A 5,691-nucleotide genomic window follows, 5' to 3' on the forward strand; every position below is an offset into this window, starting at 1 on the left:
AGGAAGGAAGGAAGGAAGGAAGGAAGGAAGGAAGGAAGGAAGGAAGGCAGAGGAACAAGGAAGCTGAGTGCCAGCACTCATCTCTCTGCATCTGACAGTAGATGAGATATGACAGCCGTTGCCCAGCATTTCTGCCACCATGCCTTCTCAGAATAATGGATTATGTCCCCTCAAACCAAGAGCCAGAAGAAGTTGTTCCCTTCCTCACATGGCTTTTGCCAGGTATTAGCAAGAAAGGAAACTAACCCACAAAATACATCTTGAAATACATGGACTTGTTATAGAACTCAAGAGCTTATCTACAGGTAAATTAACCATTGTCAGTTAAACTACTGAATGGTGTCTATCAAATATTTTAAAAAGCTATTAAGCCCCCTTTCTAGTCTGTACCTTCACTTGAATCCCTAGGAGATTGCTGAGTCTGCGCCCCCTTCTCCCGGGACCCCACAGCCTACCTAACTCTCAGGAGATCTGCCATAACCAAGAACACAGGTAAGATCCTTACCCGATGCCAGCTGGGAACCTCCCTCACCCCCCAGAGCCCAGCAGACATGGAATCTATCCCATGTTAGAGCAAGCATCCTAGGAGGTATGCAGTATTGTCTCCAGTTAGGACAGTCATCTTGTGTCCCTGGTTAGTGTAGTCTCATATGTCCGTCTTCTTGTGTCTCTGGTTAGGGCAGGCCTCCTGAGAGATAGGGTGGTTTTGGGACCCTCCCCCCTTTCTGGTCTGCACCTCCACCTAAACCCATGGCAAATCTGTGACCCTGCCCACGCAATCCCACCCCAAGACCCCACAGCCTGTCTCCCAGGAGTCTGCCATAACCAGGTACATAGATCGACATGCTTACCCCAAGACCCCAATACTCATACTCATAGAAACTGAACAACTCTCTACTCAATAACTTGGTCAGAGAAGAAATAAAGAAATTAAAGACTTTCTAGAATTTAATGAAAATGAAGGCACAGCATACCCAAACTTACGGAACATAAGGAAAGCAGTGTTCACTCATAGCACTAAGTTCCTTCATTAAAAAACCTGGAGATCATATACTAGCAACTTAACAGTACACCTGAAAGCTCTCGAACAAAAAAAAAAGCAAAAATACCCAAGTGGAATAAACAGCAGAAAATACCCAAACTCAGGGCTGAAATCAACCAGGAAGAAACAAAAGAAAATGATTCAAAGAATCAACAAAATCAAAAGTTGGTTCTTTGAGAAAATCAGCTAGATAGATAACCCTTTAGCCAAACTAACTAAAGGGCTCAGAGACATAACCAAATTAACAAAACCAGAAATGAAAAGGAGGGAATAATAACAGAAACTGTGAAAATTCAAAAAATCATCAGATCTTACTACAAAAGCTTATACTCAACAAAACTGGAAAACTCTAGATGAAATGGATGATTTTCTAGACAGATACCATGTACCAAAGTTAAATCAAGATCAGGTAAAGTATCTAAACAGTCCCATAACCCCTGAGGAAATAGAAGCAGTCATTAAAAGTCCCCAACCAAAAATAAGAGCAGGACCAGATGGTTTTAGTACAGAATTCTACTAGATCTTCAAATAAAAGCTAAGACCAATACTACTGAAACTATCCCACAAAATAGAAACAGAAGGAACACTAAATAATTCACTCTATGAAGCCATTCTGATACCTAAACCACACAAAGACTCAAAAAAGAATAATAATTTCAGATCAATTTCACTTAGGAATATCAATGCAAGAATACTCAATAATATTCTCATAAACCAAATCCAAGAAAACATCAAAACCATAATTCACCATGATCAAGTAGGCTTCATCCCAGGGATGCAGGGATGATCAATATATGAAAATCCATCAACATAACCCAATATATAAACAAACTCAGAAAAAACACATGATCATCTCATTAGATGCTGAAAAAGTCTTTGACAAAATACAACAGCCTTCATGTTAAAAGTCTTTAAGAGATCATATAACATAATAAAAGCAATATACAGCAAACCAACAGCCAACATCAAATTAAATGGAGAAAATTTTGAAGCAACTACACTAAAATCAGGGACAAGACAAAGCTGTCCACTCTCTCTGTATCTATTCAATATGATGCTCGAAGTTCTAGCTAGAGCAATTGGACAACAAAAGGACATCAAAGGGAATATAAATTGGAAAGGAAGAAGTCAAGGCATCACTATTTGCAGATGATGTGATAGTATACATAAGCGACCCCAAAAATTCTACCAGAGAACTCCTACAGCTGCTAAATAATTTCATCAAAGTGGCTGGATATAAAATTAGCTCAAATAAATCAGTAGCCTTCCTTTATACAAATTATATACAGCTAAGAAAGAAATAAGGGGAAAAACACCTTTCACAATAGCAACAAATAACATACAATATCTTGGTGTAACTTTTACCAAGCAAGTGAAACATCTGTATCACAAGAACATCAATTCCCAGAAGAAATGAAAAACCTCAGAAAATAGATCTCCCATGTTCATGGATTGGTAGGATTAACATAGTAAAAATAGCTATCCTACCAAAAGCAATCTATAGATTCAGTGCAATGCCCACTAAAATTCCAACACAATTCTTCACAGACATGAAAAGAGCAATTCTCAACTTCATATGGAAAAAAAAAAAAAAAACAAGATAGTGAAAACAATTCTCAACAATAAAAGAACTTCTAGGAGAGTCACCATCGCTGACCTCAGGCTGTACTACAGAGCAATATTGATTTTAAAAAAAATCACATGGTATTGGTACACAGACAGGCAGGTCAATAAATGGAATAGAACTGAAGACCCAAAAATAAATCCACATACCTATGGACAGATGATCTTTGACAAAGAAGCCAATAAATACTATAAAGCAGAAAAAAAGAAAGCATCTTCAAAAAACGGTGCCGGACTAACTGGTGGTCTGCATGTAGAAGATTGAAAATAGATCCATATTTATCATTTTGCACAAAGCTCAAGTCTAAGTGGATCAAGGACCTCAACATAAAACCAGATACATTGAGTCTAATAAAGGAGAAATTGAAAATAGCCTTGAACACATTGGCATAGGGGAAAACTTGCTGAGCAGAACACCAATGGCTCAGGTTCTAAGATCAACAACTGACAAATGGGACCTCATGAAACTGAAAATCTTCTCTAAGGCAAAGGACACTGTCAATAAGACGAAAGGGTAACCTACAGATTGGGAAAATATCTTCATTAATCCTAATCTGATAGAGAGCTAATATCTAAAATACACAAAGAACTCAAGAAATTAGACTCGAAAAAACAAATAACTCAATTTAAAAATGGGATACACAGCTAAACAAAAAATTCTCAACAGAGGAATCTTGAATGGCCAAGAAGCACTTAAAAAAATGTTCAAAATCCTTAGTCATCAGGGAAATACAGATCAAAATGACCCTAAAAATCCACCTTACACCAATAAGAATGGCTAAGATCAAAAACTCAAGCAACAGCACCTACTGGTAAGGATGTGGAGAAAGAGGAATACTCTTTCTGGTAGGATTGCAAACTAGTATAACCACTCTGGAAATCAATCTGGTGGTTCCTCTGAAAACCTAAAATAGTTCTACCTGAAGAACCAGCTATACCATTCCTGGGTATATATACAAAAGATGCTCCACTATATCACAAGGACATGTGCTCTACTATGCTCATAACAGTCTTATTCATAATAAGCTGGAAACAACCCAAATGTCCCTCAACTAAGGAATGGATAAAAAAAAAAAAAAGTGGTTCATTTACACAGTGGAATACTATTCAGCTATTAAAAATGAGGATATCATCAACTTTGCAGACAAATGGATGAAACTAGAATATATTATCCTGAGAGAGGTAACCCAGACCCAAAGGATGTGCATGGTACATACTCACTGGTCAGGGCATATTAGCCACAATGTACAGAATACTTATGATATAACTCACAGACCATATGAAGTTTAACGAGAAGGAAGGCCCAAGTGAGGATGCTTCAATCCCACTTAGAAGGGGGAACAAAATAATCATGGAGGCAGAGGGAGGGAGGAACCTGGGTGGAAGAGTGGAAGGGAACAGAAAAGGGAGGGTCAATTATCAGGCATGGGGGGAGACAGAAAAAAGCCCAGAGGGCCACAATAATGAATAGAAATATGCAGCTCTAGGGATTGGGGGAAGAACCTCTAGAAAGACCCAGAAACCTGTGATGTGAAAGGCTCCCAGGACTCAATAGGGATGACCTTAGCCAAAATGCCCAACACGGGGGAGATGGAACCTGAAGAGACCACCTCCAGTAGATAGACATGGCCCTCAGTGAAGGAATGGGGCCACCCACCTACCTTCAAAATTTTTGATCCAGAGTTGTTCCTGGCTAAAAGAAATGCAGGGACAAAAATGAAGCAGAGACTGAAAAAAAGGCCATCTAGTAACCGGTCCAACTTGGGATCCATACCATGGGCAGGCACCAAACCCTGACACTATTCCAGATACAGTGCTGTGCTTGCAGACAGGAGCCTAGCATGGCTGTCCTCTGAGAGGCTCTGCCAGCAGCTGACTGAGACAGATGCAGATACTTATAGTCAACCATTGGACAGAGGTTGGGGACTCCTATGGAAGAGTCAGGAGAAGGATTAAAGGAACTGAAGGGAATGGGAAGAACATAGGAAGACCAACAGTATCAACTAACTCAGACCTCTCAGAGCTTACAAAGACTAAGCCATCAACCAAAGGGCATACATCATGGGCTGGTCCATGGCCCCTGATACTTATATGTCAGAGGACTGCATTGTTGGTCTCAGTGGGAGAGGATGTACCTAATCCTCTTGAAGAGATTGATGTCCCAGGGAAGAGGGATGCTGGGGGTCCAGGGAGGGTGAGGTGGGGTATGGAACATCCTCTCACAGCAAAGGGGAGGAGGAATGGGGTGAAGAACTCTGGGAGGTTGAGCCAGGACAGGGGACAACATTTGGAAGGTAAACAAATAAAATAACTTAATAAAAAAAGAAATAAAGAAAAATGTGATGACAAGGTTAACTGGAGAACATGTAGCAGCCATCTGGATTATATATGCACATGATACCACATGGCATTGGATTCATTTCTACAGACTTGGGAATTTAGATGATTATATTATCACACTCTTTTTTTTTGTTTGTTTGTTTGTTTTTCACAAAAGGAGGGGGTTTATTTGGGAAGAGGGCAAAGGTGGGGAGAGAAGCGGAAGAAGATGGTGGAGGAAAGAGGGGAGACAGAGGAGAGAGAAGTAGAAGAGGCCGGCCATGACCACATAGAGAGATGGGGAAGGGAAGGGAGGAGGGGGGAGGGAGATCCTGCAGCTGAGGGATAAGAGAGCACGAGATCACACTCAGTTTTAATGTTAAAGGTTTATCATGAGAATTCATCCTTAACTCACTTCACAAATTAAAACAACATCACAGGCAGAGTAGAAAATTAAACAGAGTGTAAGAAAACTGGATATACAGGTACAAACTTGTAACCCACCAAAGATCTAAAGACAGAATGCCAAAGAGCATATGGTAGTGAGTTGATTCCCTTCTCAAATAAGTGAAAGTCACTATGACAGAAACTAAGAAAGTAGTATCAAGTTCTCCCAGCCATTCAACACTAGCAGTTGAAATACACAGGAAATGGCTCAAATTCAAGTTTTTTCTTCTTCCATTAAGAAAGAAAGAAAGAAAGAAAGA

General features: G+C 39.9%; 1 protein-coding gene across 1 annotated transcript in view; it reads right to left on the reverse strand.

Moving 5' to 3' along the window:
- The window catches only part of Tmem135 (transmembrane protein 135), a 175,955-nt gene that overhangs the window by 132,459 nt on the left and 37,805 nt on the right, over positions 1-5,691 (reverse strand). The gene's annotated exons all lie outside the window — the stretch shown is intronic.

Source organism: Grammomys surdaster, unplaced genomic scaffold (assembly GCF_004785775.1).
Source record: "Grammomys surdaster isolate TR1022 unplaced genomic scaffold, NIH_TR_1.0 242, whole genome shotgun sequence".
Classification (NCBI taxonomy): Eukaryota; Metazoa; Chordata; class Mammalia; order Rodentia; family Muridae; genus Grammomys; species Grammomys surdaster.